General features: G+C 38.1%; 1 protein-coding gene across 9 annotated transcripts in view; it reads left to right on the top strand.

The window, feature by feature from the left end:
* PHACTR1 (phosphatase and actin regulator 1) overlaps positions 1-16,472 on the top strand; it is a 303,315-nt gene that overhangs the window by 200,442 nt on the left and 86,401 nt on the right. The gene's annotated exons all lie outside the window — the stretch shown is intronic.

Raw genomic sequence — 16,472 nt, 5'->3', positions numbered from 1 at the left:
TTTATGTATGACAGTTCTCATCAAAGCCACATTCCAGGTGTACCCAAACCCCAGGCAAATGCATGTGAGATGAGAATAGGCAAACTGGATGCTCCATCAAAAAATCCATAATGCTCTTTCTGAGGTGATTTTATCACAATGCTAGGAAAACAGTTTCAGGGTTTCAAACATTTTAATGGTGGTCTTATAGTTGTCATGTGGTTTCCCCACTCTGTTCTACTTAATTAAAGGAGAGTAAAGAGGAAATACTGTCATTGATTACATCTCCATGACCTGCTTGAGAATAAAGGGATTGCTCTGGTGTACTGAGAGCAGTATCTGACTGACAATGGCTGTAATACCATCTGCTAATTAAAGGATTTGGCAAAATAATTGCAATTTTCTACTTATATTAGAAAAATACTCAATAGAATCTGTTCTTCTTCTTCAGCTTGGGTGATGTATAGAGTGCTTGCATCAGGACAGGCAAATAACCATTTAGTAACAAAATAGACTGGCACTGGAAAGACAAAAACCACCGTTCTTTAAAAGCAAAAAAATGCAACACTTCTCACCTACAGAACATGTTTCTCTCCACCTCTTTCTCTCTACCCATCTGTGTATGCACACACTTCATAACTCTTACCTGTTAACTGTATTATTTTAATACTAGTCAATAGTTATCCACAGCACCAGCAATAAGGTTGTTTGAGAAAGGGACAAAATATATTGCAGCATTTTATGAAGAACAGCAGAATATCAGAAACCACTTAAGTTGCCCTGACACAAATATGATTATGTATTTATAAAGATTAATTTTTAATAATGTTGTTAGCTGCAAATGTGCCTAGGTCACATGTTTGAGTACAAATATTCCTTGAACTCTGATGCAGTTTGCATCTAAGTCCATAGCAATGAAATACATACAACATTTCAACTAGGTGTGTACAAAAATGCTACCATTAAGTTTTCATACCTGATTGAATATTACTGGAAAGTCTCATGTTTGTGTTACAACTATGTCCATCATTCATTTCTTTTGATATATAGTCGGAATAATGCGGGTACTGCAAAGAAAACTGTAGTCCTATTGTTCTTCTTTGATGTGTATCTCATGACAGTGCAGAATTGGTATTGAACAGACATGAAAAACAAATAATCATAAATTCATATACTGAGCATTATCCATATAAGCACATTCTCAGATAAAAGTGTTGTAATCTGGGGACTGAAAACCTAGCAGCAATACCACGATTGGACTTTGTAATATCTTCATCTAAGCTTCTGGAAGCTAATGTGCATTTGCATATTAAAACTGCTCTGAATCTTGTGTGGAGAAATCTGCATGAAATTCAGAGCCTGGAGAACCAGCCCTGCAGAACTTGCCTTTCTCAAAGAATAAACGGAGGAAAAAGGTTACAATCAGTGGACACTGCTCCCTCTTGCTTTTCACTTTCAAGTGTAATTCCTCTGCAGGGACTTTTCATTACTGAAGTCTCATGCTTTAGATGTCTATTCTCCATATGAGTTGTTGGTTTGGGATGGGCAGCTTGGCTCACTGCTTTTTACAGAGGCTCCTTGTGGGAGCTTGGACAAGCCATGGTCTGTAGCAGCTGTTCCTCACACAGCTGCTATGGCTGAAGCCATAAAGGGTGTTAAAATGTGCTCTGTTTGGGTATGGGTTAATCTTTTTCATGTAATATTTTCAAAGTATTAGACATTTCTCAAACACCATACTTTAGAGCAAAGCTTTTGGGAGATTTCAGAGATGTAAATGGAGCAAAGTTGGAGGGTAAGGGGAGAAGCATTTCTGCACTGGGAAAAATTTTTGATCCAAACTTATGAAGAGGCTTTGACTTTGTTTTGGAGTTACAAATAGCAATACTCCCCTGTATCTTTAAGTAATTTGTAATGAACAGAAAATTAAAGAGCACCCCATGTCATAGACTTGAGATGCCCATGCTTTAACGTATTTTCCTACTGTCATATTTTCCCATAGCAGAAGTATAGATATGTTACTTTAGCATTAAAGCTTTGCATACCTGGCTTTCATAACTACTAGTCTGGAAAAACATCTCTTTATTTGAATTTTCTTATATTTTAGTCATGCATATCTGACTGCTGGTATTTTTTTACATAAATATTTGGACAGTCAAGTTTCACTCACGTGATTACCTATAAAACAGCAGTTAGCTGGCTGGATAATGTATCCATAATTTTATATGAGAAGAGATATTTGACGTAACGTAAATGGAAAGGATTTACCAAATCCTTTAGTAGAGGATTAGCCTCATTGCACACAGATCTTATTCACACCTAATATAATGCAGGCCATTTGAAACAAAAGTAAGTCAAAACTGTTACTGACTTAATTCATATCTCAGCCTCATTTTTGTATCAGCCCCTTTGCTAATGATTGTGTGACTCACCAGCTTTTGGGTGATGGGATCAATCACAGCTGAATACTACCCAGCACAGACTCTTCAACACACACACGTGCACTGCTCTGGGTGAACTCCTCCATGATTTACCTCAATGGAGAATGAAGACAGTGGGAGCAGGGGAAAGATTTGTTGAGCTTCAGTCACACTAGTTCAAGGATGTTAGACTGCTTCAATAAATGTATTAAAAAAATCAGTGGGCTTATTTTGTTTGCTCTGTTGGAATATGTAGGAAATATGTGTAGAAATAATAGTGACAGGCAAGACTTTCTAAATCACTGGAGATATTTTTATTTCCATTTCCAAGATTCATTTTCTTTTGCAGGTTTTACCTTGGCAGTGCATGCATGATAAGTGTACAGCTTTCTGTATTTAAAAAGTGTTCTGTACAGAATATAGCTCTTGAGAAACCATTCATCTTAACCAGACAAATTTCATGTAGATTAAATTCAGCAAGGAACTCTCCCTCAGGTGGCTACACTAGTCATTAATATTGCTAGTTCTAAAAGGAGCCCAGGAAAGCAGTAGACAAGAAGAGCAGTCAAAGCCAATGTTGGAACCCTGCTAGTGGCAAATGGAGAGTAGTTAAGACCCCTCCTGTGTTGTCTGAGATCTCCTTCCTCTTCAGCTGAGCTCAGTTATTCTCATGCATAAATCTAAGGTGATGATCTAAAGCATATTTGTTTGCTCCCAGTCTGGTCTCTGGTCAGTAGGTGCTACCCACACCCACACAAATCAGTAAGAGGGTTATTTCACCAGTCTTTCCCTCCTCTTTCTGCAGAGTTTGCACTGTCTACTCCAAAGGCGTTTAACCACACTTACACAACTGCTTAAATTTGGAGCAGAAGGTCATTTTTGGCAGAAATTGCAGCAAGGGTGGGACTTAATTTCTGAATTTTGTCCACCATTGTACTTTGAAGTTGATTAAAGTCAGAGTGATGACTAAGCAGCTGGGCTGGGAATCAGAAAACCACGTTATGCTTTGAGCTCTGCTGCTAACCTGCCGTGCAGTGCAGAGCAGCTCTTCATTTCTGCAGATCTCCACATGTGCAGCTTGCCCAGGGCAGGCAGGGCCTTTCCCATAGTGGTGTTCAGTGGGGTGTTATCCTGGGAATGCTCACTTGCTGCTGCCAGTGACATGTTCTGTGTGTGCTTGTAGATCGCCATGCCTCTCTGCAGAGCAAGACCTTCACCCCAGCATTCACCTTAGCCTTTCCAACCTTTCAGGACTGATCAGTAAACCTTGCTCCTCAGCCTTGCTGCCCTGAACATTAATAAAAGCCTTCACCCAGTGATTTCAGCATGTCCTAGAACTGAAAATAGCCATGTGACCTCCTCTGTCAAAAAGGCAAAACCTGGTCAGCCTCTGTCGAAGCTGTTTAAGTTGCTCAGTCAGTGAACAAGTCTTTAAAGGCCAAGGTCCTCTTTGTGATGGAATTATTATTGGCAAAAAACTACCTATAGGCAGCTGGCCATAAGAAACATTAAGAACATGCCTGTTTAGTCAAAAGCTATTTCTACCTGGTCCCATTAGTAACTAATTTAAATGGAGATTTTTTTGAACTAAAAATTTATATCAAAATATGAGTATAAAATGAGTTAAGGCTCAAATATTTGACATGACAATATTCAGTGCTTGCGTCCTAGACAGAAAGAGAGAGAAGCATGCAGGCTCTGGGAACCCTGACAGCAAAAACCTTGCTTAACTTCCCCCAGCCTAGTTTGATTAGTAAGGCATATGAAAAGTCAAGCAGATTTCTCATAACAGCCTTGTTATGTTATTTATCTTAGGAGTCTATTCTCTATCATTGAAGTAGCTGTAGTGCGATTAAATGCAGACAGACAATTGTCTGTAACTCACCTCTATCTTGTCATATGTCTGCTAAGTCTTACAAAGAAAGAACCTGTGATAAAGCCCACTGTTCAATATGTTTGCCATATAAAACAGACTTGACATTCAAATTCAGATTTTTAGACTCAATTCTTGTCTAGCATCTGACAAGAATTAGCCTACAATTTTATTTTGACTTCAAATTCAAGCCAGGCTATTGCCTTCCCCCATCCTGAGGTTGGCAGCAAGACCTAGTTATAAAGAAGATGACCAGGTCAAAGATGAAAAGCAGAAAAATAAATTGGAACTTCCTTTTTTAGAGTGTTCATCTTAAATAGCTAAGTTGTGTTTACTATAACTTGAGGCTTTCCTTTCTCTAAAAAGAACATTAATATTATTGGCATTGCCTGTGACAGAACACCTACAAGGATGTTACTTGTAGAAATACATGGTAAAAAAAATATTTTGAAATGCCTTACTTCTTTCACTGTAATAGCTCAGATTTCTTATCTGCCTGACTAGAGAACTGGGAAGGCTAACGAATGATTTACTGTAGGCAACTCACCAATTTCTGTTGCTTTATTCATCAACTCTTCAGGAAATCCACAGCATGGCAGTGATGTGTGCTCTTCCTTAACGTGAAATGCAGACATCATAGGATTAGAGATTTGTACATAAAATATATATGTTCATGTTGCCAAATCTAACCTGAGAAAGCTTTTCCTTCATTTCATATAAAACCTAGCTGTCCTTAAAAAATTACATTAAAAGTTGGTGCAAAGCTAGAGGTTTCCTGTGGAACCTTTGTGTGAGCTTAGAGCAGAATAATGTTTTGGGCAGGGTCTTGTGCTGGTGAGTGATTTAACTGCGTTTTGCCCACCATTTCAAACTGGACCATGAATTTCCCTTTGGCTCTTGCTCTTTCTTGTTTTCTCCTCTTCATTTATGCATGATTCCTTAAGCAGTTTCTCCCTCCTTTTCCTCCTTTATCCACAAAAATGCCTACAACCCTCACCACTCTTGTGCTGCCAAGGGCATTAAACCAGCAGCAGCAGGGGAGTGCCAGCCTGGATCCGGGCATGCAGCTGGGTCATCCCTCTGTGCCTGTGCCCGGGAGGCACATCCTGAATTGATGTCTCTCACAGCTGAGTCCCCATACTCAGAGGTGTAGGTGAATAGCAATATGATATTCTCCACACAAGCTAAGTTTAGAAAGCAGCAAACTTGACTGCTTTAGGCATGCTCTTAGCAGACAGTTTTTGCCATGCATCCATAGAAGGACAAAGTGAATTCAAGAGGGCAGTTTTGTCCTCTTAGAGCACTTTCACCCCCTTAAGGCCAGTAAGGCTTATATTTTGAATTCAAGGCGCTGGACACAGCCCCTGCAGCTACTTTTCTGGGCAATAATGCACTCACCACAATGGACAATAAAACTAGGCAAATATTCCCCCCTTACTCCCTGCTGCAGCCATCTAGAATCTCTTTTGGTAGATCCATATCTCCAACTGTGATTGTCATCCAAAGAATAATAACATCAAGCTCAACTTTTGTCAATACTTTTTTTTTTAACTCCTGTTTAGTTTATAAATAAAAAGCTGGCATACTGGAAGAGAAATTATACATCTGCTGCTTCATTTCCTCTGGTTCTGTTCTGGCTGTGGTCTTAGATCATTGCAGGCAAAGAGCTAGGTCTTCCTGAGTGCCCTAAGGCATCTGTAGGGGACTAAAGTGTTTTCCTGACAGTTACAATAATTCTGTCACTCTTACCAAAATTACTGTTTCTGCAGCATCCCACAGGGAGAGCATGGTGTTGAGAGCTAGCTTTGGATGAAATTCCATCACATTTTTCTTCACTTCCTAAAAATAAAATTGAAATGTATTTTCTCTGGAGTGTTGTTGTGTAGGTTTTCTGAAGCAGTGTTTTTCAACACTCATATTTTGTGAGATGGCTTATCAGAGAAAAAGACTTTGTAGATATTTAATACTTTTTGAAAATTAAGACCTTCTAAGTTGAACTCTAGAATCAAGAAGCACAGGCTGTGTGTTACATCACTGTATGTTAATGTACTGAACAGCACTGAAGTAACTCTTGATTTTAGGTAGTAGCATTCAAACTCAGTGATAGCACTACAATAGCAAATATTAAAATGAGATTTCTCTGAGGGAATGTAGTTGTATCTTATATATGGAAAGCTATTGGCTAAAAATAAACCTTAAAAATAATTCTTAAACAGACCCACAAGGACACTGTGTATATTTTTCTCTCATTAAAATTTTCTGTTGTCTAAAATTGTCTTTAATTAGGATTGCATAACCTAACAATAAAACTGCTGAGGATTAGAACCAGCAGACACATTCAGCTCAAGGCTTTAATTAGATTAAACTCTTCATTGCCAGAAGTAAGAGATGGAGTATTAAACCTCTTTAACATTTAATCTGGAGAATGCTTTATAATTGTATTTAATATTATGTGGCAAAAGTTTACAGGGATAAAGAAAAGCAGCCTGCCAACATCTTTTTATGTAATGCTTGCTTAGCTGTTTGTCACATTTTGAAAACAGATTGTTTCAGGAAGGTGTACTGAGATGGAAGGCAGGGGGGAGGGGAGTCTCACGTGTGTGTACAGTCTCATAAGAGTACAGATTGCCTCTAAAGTAGCTTTGTAAGTAGCTACTCCCTTTCATGCCTATTTAATCCTGTTTTCCTCAAAACCCATGGAAAACATTTGCAAAAGTGTAAGTCTAGTAGTATTTCTAGTAAATCATCAAATCCATGATCTGTCATCCCAATGGGTAGATCACCAGTGCATTGTGCTTTATGTTGGAATATATTTCTACTCAGAATATGATGTTAGGTTGCTAACAAACAGTTTTACTAGCCTTTTCAGGGCTACAGAGTGCAAATTTCCAGTGCAAAGATTGGACATTAAAACTTACAGCTCCAGGTACCAGGCCATCTTGATCCAGTTGCAGAGACAACAGTATTTTACCAAGCTTTGTTGTAATCAGCACTATTCATCTTCCAGCTACTTCTCTGATACACTCAAGAGTATGGGACGGAGCTTATCTCCACTTTCTTAGCAGCAGATTCCCAATATGGGGCATGGAGCAGATTGTTAGGGTTTATTTCCTTCACCAACACAACCATGTAAGATTTAGTCACTTCTCTCCTCTCTGTGCCTGTACTGCAGCAATGTCCTGGAGCCAAATCAGGTCTGTGACCTCCTGCAGGCAATGAACACATGTTAGTTATTTCATCCTCACCCATAAAGCATAAAAGACTAGAGAAGAGGATGCAGGCACCAGCCAGCACTGAAAAAACAAAAGGAGCGTCTTTGTATAAAAGTAGTCTAAAAGTTCAGGCAGGCTCAATGTGGCTGATGAAGTTTCAGGTTCAGTGCAGATGTACACACCTCAGTCCAGAAGATAAATGCTACGGTGTTTAACTGAAAGACACCATTTAGATTTAAAATATGAAAACAAGTTCCCAGGCCCTTAAATGCCTTTATCCCAGAGATGTTTTGGTAAGAATTTTGGGAAACATTCTCTCTGGATTTCAAAACATTCTGTTTTCCTGCATTCTTTTATTTCAACAGAAAAAGGGATTGCAACAGTTGTGTTGATGTGAACTGTGTGGCTTCATTCTTTCAGGAAGAATAATAATAAATTTATTCAAAATAGCATGGGTTTAAGTTTATAGTAAGTTAAAGATATTTTTCTAGTAGGTACTAAAGCAAGGCAAGGGTCTGTAGCTAATAATCAGCAAGATCTGCTGTTTCTAAGTGAAAAAAATCATAGGTGACATCAGGTGAAATCTGGGCTTTGTTATTTTTATCTTCGTGGACTTGGATCCTGGTCCAGTTGAACACGTTTATAATGCTTCAGAGTATTTCTGTTAACCACCCCAGCAATAGTGCTACAAACAGGGAAATAATCTGTGCTTTCTTCCCAGTGAAAGGAGGTTGCCTTTATGGAGTTTGACCTTCTACCATTTTACAAAATGTCCTTGATGAACAGAGTTCAGCTAACTAAACCTGTCTAAAGGTTGTTCTGCTGGACTAATAAAATCTGCCATTATTCGGTTCCTTAAATTCAATAGTAAATTACATTGTGGGAGCATTTGCCCTGAGCATTCATACTCAGACAGGGATACGTGACAGGGTCTTTTTAAATAAAAATGTTAGATGAAGGCAATGTAATCTTGAAGGAAAGCAATTCATATTATGACAATACCTTATCTCTTGTCTCATTTAAACTGGGTTCCTCTTTAGTGAACTTCTCATCACAAACCTATCTGAGGGCATCACTATAATATGCTTGCTTATTTCCAAGCAGAAAGGTTAATATTTCTAATTAAAAAGAGGCTTGCTAAGGTATTTCTTAAATCAACTCTTTGATGATAAGAGCTTCTTAGACATTTTAAACTTTTTATTTATTTATGTTGAAGCCATTTCTTCCTCATTTACATTCTACTGAAGAAAGCAAAGTCATCACAAATGTTAAAGTCTGTAGAGAAGATGATAGTTTTCAACTAGCTGTAACAGAACTTATTAAGGCTAAAGGCTTATTTTCCTCCCTTAAATGAGTACTCATGTGAAAAATATCATGTTTCAGTTTTCCCAGCAAGATTTGTGGTTTATTTGTACATTTGGAGATGGCATTTGTAATATTTTCACAGTGAGCCTGATATTTTTACTTACCCAAGTTCAATTACTTCCAAATGAAACAGTGCTTTCAGTGTAAAAGAGTAACTCCTGCAAACCCATAGTTTCTGGGGTGTGTATGAAACTAGTTTAGTTGGAGATGTAGGTCCTTTGCTTTTTTAGTTATTGCCCAGCTTTATGGATCCAACCAACAAAGTGATCAGATAATGATGGTAACCACTCCACCAGTACAAGCAATTCCTTCCTCCACAGGAAGTTATGGGAGTCACAACTAAGATTATCAACTGGGAGTAGTGGTAAAAATACAAGTTGTATTCCCACTTTCTAAGGAACAGAGGCCTTTGTGAGGGGCAGACTTACTGTGTTGTCATCCTGGCGCTTACTGCTGTGAGATCTATGGGGCAGAGAGCAATGAGGATCCATCCTACAAGACCTGTGGGACAGGAGGGCAGGTTTTTCCATCCTCTGGCATTAGCCGCTGAGGAGCGGTGAGGGAGCTTCCTCTGTGGATCAAGCACAGATGTGGAGTTTGCTTTAGATTTCCCATAGGAATAGTATGCAAGAGAGAGGATGTTATCACACTACTCTAATATTTGGGCTCTTTGATCTTCCTTGACAGAAGCTGCTGTTGAAATGCAAATGATTTATTAATTACAGCGCAGCACCTCACAGAGTAAGAGAATTGGGTTGTGCTGTAATTTATGAGTCCAGCAAAACAATCCCATGGAACTTTACAAAAACTGGGGACTCTGGGGGAAAAAAAAGAGTGCTCAAACCCAGATTTAAGAAAGCTAATAAGCAACTACTTTTATCAGCCTGGTAAGGCAATTTCCTCCCCTCTTCTCCAGTCAGCCTGTATGTAGTTACAGGAGCTGAAGGAGAGGGAGAGAATCAAAGAATGAGAAAGAAACACCTTCCTGAAAAAAAAAATCAGCAAAGAAAGAAGAAGCAATTATCCCTCTTGAGTGGCTCACCTGGGATTTGAAAATTTTGTTTGGATACAATCAGCCTTTAAGACAGACTTATCCTCTTCTCAGGTTCCAAAGCTTCAGGATTTTACAGTTTAAATGAAGTATTTTATTTTATTTTATTCATAAAAACTGGCTTGAGGAACTATTTTTCAGCAAAATGTTGAAATAATTTAATTTTTTTTAAGAGCCATAATAACTATTGTGATACTGTGAAAAACATCGCCTGTCCACTCTAGGAAAGTGTGGTTAAAAGTCTGCCAGTTATGGTTGTGTAGGAAAGGCTGGCCTTATGCCATACCTTTGTCATTAAGTTAATGAGCAGCTCTTTCATATCCATTTTGCACCCTGCAATATAAGCAGACTCATGTTTCTCCTATAAAAAATTAGTGCACAGTCAATGAACTCCCACTGATGCTGGTGCTCTTCGTTACTCTGAGTAAAGCTACAGTACACGGTTCCGTGTGAATATGAGGATACATTTAGAGGACTATAGCAGTATGCAAAGCAAAATAGTCTATTAGCAAAATTGGCCAGAAGGAAAATTCCCATATTTATATATTTATTTATTCATAGTTTCAAGAAAGCTGAACTCTTATCATATTTTCCTACACACACACTTTGGGAAAAGCTCAAAAATCTTTCTTGCATTATCAAGATGTTTGCTTTCCAAGCATGGTAAGCTGATGAATGCTATCAAGGGCAAATTCATAAATAATCAAGATTTCACCAGACAGGCTTTCCTCGTCTCCTCGTCTCTTTTCTCCATCAAAATTCATACACAGCTTTTATTTTAATAAGTTCTTTAAAATATCTAAGCTGGTCCTTTTTTTCTCCCAACTTCTGATGCCTGTTATGTGCACTTACCTTTGCACATCCTGAAACTAAAGACTTCCTTTGCAGCTGCTACCAGTGTACATGTCCAGTCCTAGACTGGTTTTGTTCAGCTCCAAGCCATAGGGAGGAGGAGCGTGGTCTTCTACTTCAGCACAGGGATGCTAAAATGCAGAGTCTGTGCTTCTCTGAAATGTTTTGCTCTTACTGCATAGTGAAGGCTAGGTTCTTCACGTCTCTTTCTCCCTTGGGATTTACATTCTTTCTAGGGAAACCAGCAGAGCTCTGGAAAGTGTTAGTGACTGGCTACAGGATCCAGTGTACTCTCTAAGTTAAAGTATGAACTAAGGAAAATAATTCTCCTAAGGATTATGTTTCAGAGGAAGGCAGGCTTCAAGATCTACTTGAGTCAATGAAGATAACTTTGAAATTTCCTCAAAAATAAGAACACTAACTTAGCCTTTAGATCAAGTTCCACCTGGAGCAATTATTTCAGCCTTCCCCATTCATACTTTGCCCCTGAAATTTCAACTGATGATGTTTTTCTTCCTTCCCTCAAGAGTCACAGTGCTGTGTTTGCTAGCGCATCACTATTACTGCTTCCCACCCCAGTACTGGCTGCACTTGAGGGGTGGTTGAGTAATCTGTTTATATAGGCCCGGGATGTATTACTGTCCTGCTGATGAAAGATAATACCAAGAGCAATTTTAATGTGTCAATTGACTTTTTTTTAAGTTTGATTTGGTTGTCAGAGCCTGTACCTAACACTTATGTTACTGTGATTGTTCTTCTTGCAAAGTGTCAGGCCCAAAGAAAGGGATAGAGCAGAACACAATCAAAAAGTCACTTGAAAGAAAATGCCTCTTCTTTATAAAGAATGTGGGAAATCAAAGGCATCATAGATTTTCCTTTGAGCTCTGGTGTCTGATCTTTGGTAAAAGTGACCTTCAATGGGAAAAGGACTTCTGTTTCCATTTTCTTACATTTACAAGGAAGATGGAGGCTATTATGTATTTATATTTGCATTTTCTCATGCATATAAAAACTACCAATTTTTATCTGCTCTGGAAGACAATTATTCTGAGTTGTTCAACTTACGTCCTCTCCAGAAAAGAATGGCAAAAAATATTACCCAGTCTGTGCAAAAGTTTGGTTTTTATAGTGTCAATCACATAAACACATATGATTGACTCTTTGGGGAAAGAGAGCAAATTTACAAAGTCCAGTTACATTACACATCAAATATAATTTCAATCCTTTAAAAGGTCATTAATAAAACCAGAGGTAAACAAGCACCGTTTCAGCTGATATTTCTGAGATGGAATGAAAACAACAGTATGAAACTATTGATTGCCTCTATCTCTTCTCAGGCCTTTTTATGTACTAAGAAAAAATTCAAATAGGATTAGCAACTGAAATTGATTTTTTTTTTAAGAAGAGGCTCTTGTTCTTTAAATTATTTTTAAACTGTCAACTTACACTATTGTTAAGAGTAAATTAAGTAATGCAAAAATATGGGCACCCTGCTGCATCAATTAATATCTGCAGTAAGCACATGAACTGTAGTGAATAATTTCATCTAAGATTTAAAAAGGTAATGAGAGCAGGATTTGGTTCTGTGATTGTAGTAATTAATTACCTAAGTCAGGCCTTTTTTTTTCCCTTGAAACAAAGTCAGAACTTACTATAATATGTTGAGATGGGGGAAGCCAGTTGGCATATCCCTTTCTATCAATTGACTAAATAAATGCAGAGTCATTAAATATAAAATCATAATTATTTATTTGTCTTCTATCCCTTGCCAAGGCAGTAAACCTGTTCTAAATATGTCCAATTCCACTCCATATATAATGCTGACTGAATATTTTCATTCGGTGGTACCTGGAGCTCTGAGTAACCTGATGTAGAGGAAGGTGTCCCTGCCCATGGCAAGGGAGCTGGAACTAGACGGTCTTTAATGTCCCTTCCAACCCAAACCATTCTACAGTTCTGTGATTAGCAGACACGCCATCCTGACTCCTCCTTGAGGTCTAACAGCATAAAAAAGGGTATTTGAGCTCCAAAATATTTAGGATAATCCCTCAGAGCTGTATCAATGTGTAATACTGCAGTGTGCAGCTGTGTGTTATGGCTTTATTTGCCATGTAGAAGTAAAAAGTAGACACTGCACATCCTACCCAGCTTTTATGAGAGGATGGGAGATGTGCAGTCTTTACTTTGACCAACACAGACAAGAAAATTTCCTAACCAGATGCATTTTCAGTTTTATATTCATTTGTTTAATTAACTGCTGAGTTTAAAAGCAAGAGGTTTCACATCAAATTAGCCTAATTATCAGACTATTCCATCAGCAACAGTGCCTTGAAAAGGTGCAGTAGATGGATAAAATAGCAGTGGAGTGTGTTTCAGATTTTGCCTTGTTAAGAGGCTGATCAGAACTCCTCTCTGAACATAAGGAGGGTCAAAATGGAATATGCTCGTTCACCCTCACAGAATCCATTCCAGTGTCTTTGAACTGAGGAGTTTTGTTGATACCAAAACCACTTGGTGTTTGGTTGCTCAATCAGTAAAAATACATTGATATTCTGGAGCTCAACCATCTAGAGGTCAATGCATATCATCTTCATAAGATGCCAGGAGACTAGTTTGGTGTTTAAAAAGCTATCCAAATAATGGCATGGAAATCTTGGTAATACAATTCTGATATCAGACACCTGGCTGTGCTCAGAAAGGGTAAGAAATCTTGTTTTACAGAGAGCTGCTTCTCAATTTCCCTTAATGCTTCTCACTTTCCCTTCATATTTCAGAATGCAACAACTAAGCTCTGAACAGAAACACATAAGAGAGTGTTTAACTCAGTATTTATCTCAGTCAAGCTTTTAAAAGTTTGTTTCTTCATAAAAGCATCATTTGGGGATTTTTCTTTTCAATTTAGGACAATTGCTTCATGCTACTGAGGCAGAAAAGGCAGAGATTTAATAATGCCGTCATTTTGGGAGTGCACACAGTGTCCGTATGAAGGCAGCATCATTACACTCAGTCACTTAAAGCAGCTCTGAGGTGAGATTGGACTGCCAGACAGTCCTGCAACAAAAACAACACGATGTAAAGGACTTCTGCTATAAAAAAGTACATCAGGAATTTTATTTTTGTCTACTTAGCCCTTTCTCTCTCCAAGAGGTTCATTAGTCTCCAGTGGAAGATAGAGTATGATTCCTGCCTTTTAAAGAACATTGTCAAAGGAATAATTCTAGCTGCTTTTCATGCAGATACTTGAACACCTGTTTCTCCTTCATTTATCTGCCAAAGAAGATTAGTTCAGGATAACACCTACTGACTTTATGGATTACTGCTGTGGTGTTTTTGCCTCATAGTAATAAAGGTGCATACCACAAATGGCTTTTCTTTAGGCCTTCAGCAAAATTATATGTAACAAAATCAGAGGATGTGTGGGTTGTATGATAATTCCGCTTTAATGTTAAGCTAAATTTGAGATGCCATCATATGTAACTGTCGTGTTTCTTCATAGTGTGTTTGTCTGAAATGTACACCCCCCCCTTATTCTGTAAGCCTCCTCATTATTATGGCAAATTCAAATACCTTGTAGTCAACTAGTTTCAAGGAACCTTTAAATATTTGCACATTATCAATGTCATCTTTTCCTACTGCTTATTCCTCATTTGCAATTATAATAATTCATGATATTTCAGTCATCTCCACAGCAACTAATTATGATGGTAGAAATAGACTGACATCTATTGCTATTATGCAACAGAAATAAGTGAAAGTTCACAAAAATAAATCATACAAGTCTTACTGATGTAAAAAAAGGCCAGGATAAAGTTAGAACAGAAGAATATCCACTAAATTGTTTGGTTTGGTTTTTTTTCTGACTTATATCTGAAATTTGAAGCTATAGCAGTAATATTTTAAATAATGTATTTATAACAACATAACAGCATTTTGATTATCTTCAGAAAAATATTTCAAGGTACTGTCATTTTGAGTAGACTTGTAATTGCCATAGAGCAGTGATGTGCATTATCTCTGTGGTTCTTTTGTGAAGTATTTGTCAAAATCTGGAGAACAAGTTGACTTTATTCTCTGTTAAAAAAAAAAAACATCTACAGTCAGGTCATAACCCAACACTGGGCAGAATTTCAGATTTCAGGTTCACATTCCACTGTCACTTCACATACTGTATTGCCAGAAAGCAATTAATAATAATTAAGATTTGTCAAACATGAAATACAGCACACACTCTTGTACTTCCTAGAACTGAAAAAAAAAAAAAGTAAAAGAAGTTTTAGTATTCTTTGAAATTAATGAGTCAAAATTCCTGAAGCCTGTGTTGATAAAGGGTTCTAAGCCTGGATGCCACGCTAGCTAGTAAGCTACTTTTGCAAGCAGCACCTGCAACCAGGCCATGAAACCTGAATCAATTTTTTTTAATTTTAGGTGTCAGTAAGTTGAACTCTGTATTACTTAACAGGTCTGATTTAATTATGCAAGAAAAATCCCCAGACTTGCATGATAAGGAGATAAAATTCAAGTTTCTTTCAAAGGCAAATCAGCTGCCTTTACACATTTCCTGACACTTAGATAATGGTATAGTTTTGTGTGTTGGGATCAAGAATGTTTTCTCCTGACTCATTAAACACATGTTTTAAAAATAAATATACTCCAGGGCAGACATAGTAGATCAAACCAAAGTCCGTAGTAGTCCAGTATCTTTTCTTGTATTCAACAGTTGTGTTACATGCAAGATGCAGGCTAAGCAACTATTTATCTGACTCCTGACTTAAGAAATCAGCTTGCAGCACTCAGAAATTCATAAGTTAAAAGCTGCATCCAAATCAAGCCATGTGGATTTATCCTTTGTGTTGTTGGACAAATTTAGCTGTAATGAATATCTCATGGAGACAGTTCCACAATGAAAAAAAAGCATTGTGCACTAAAGCACCTTTTTTTCAGTTGCACCCTGACCATTTTGTTGGGTGCTCTTTATCTCTGGCATTTCATGAATGAGTCAATGACTGTTCATGGTGTAGCAGACTTCTTATGTTCCCTGTTGACTTCTGTCCTTGCTGTAGCATCTCTCTGGACTGGTAATGGCCCCTACCTGGAGCCACGGGTCGTGACCACACTGCAGGAGAGCAGGAGCTCACAGTGCTGCCAAAGGCCACCTCATGCATTCAGAGGGCAAAAGCCATTGTGCTGTGGGTTTCCTCTCCTCTCCTCTCTGGGTCTGGAAGCATGCCAGGGCTGTAGGGATGCTTTGAAGGGCCATGCCAGGCCAAGGCTGCCCTGTCTGGTGTAGTGCCCAGCACAGGATGTTTAAAATACATGTACTGATGTTGTCCGTCCTGTTTTGTGCTTGATTTTCCTCCAAGAGAGCAGTCTGGTTTACACAGTGCGCAGCCTGGATGACACTGTGTATTTTTGTGAATATCAAGGGAACCAGGACCTTGCTGTAAAGGAATAGATGACTAAAAAAAAAAAAAAGTGGTTCTGCTATTATTCTTTATTTCTCTGCAAACCCCATTCCTTTAGTCATTCTTTTTTCATTTTTTCATACCTTTTTTTTGTTCTGATGTATCTCTTCGGAGATGGATACCCAAACTTGTGTTAGCTGTAGACTATTACACTAGCACAAAGGGACTGTATTTATATTTCCTAGTAATTTCAGATTTCAGTTGCCTTTTTTTACTGCCCCAAGCATTAAGATGATGTTTTCAGATAATTCTCTGCAGAGT

The sequence above is a fragment of the Motacilla alba genome, chromosome 2 (genome assembly GCF_015832195.1).
Source record: "Motacilla alba alba isolate MOTALB_02 chromosome 2, Motacilla_alba_V1.0_pri, whole genome shotgun sequence".
NCBI classification, from domain to species: Eukaryota; Metazoa; Chordata; class Aves; order Passeriformes; family Motacillidae; genus Motacilla; species Motacilla alba.
Note: the sequence above shows the minus strand (reverse complement) of the source record. Positions and strands in the feature narration are given on the sequence as shown.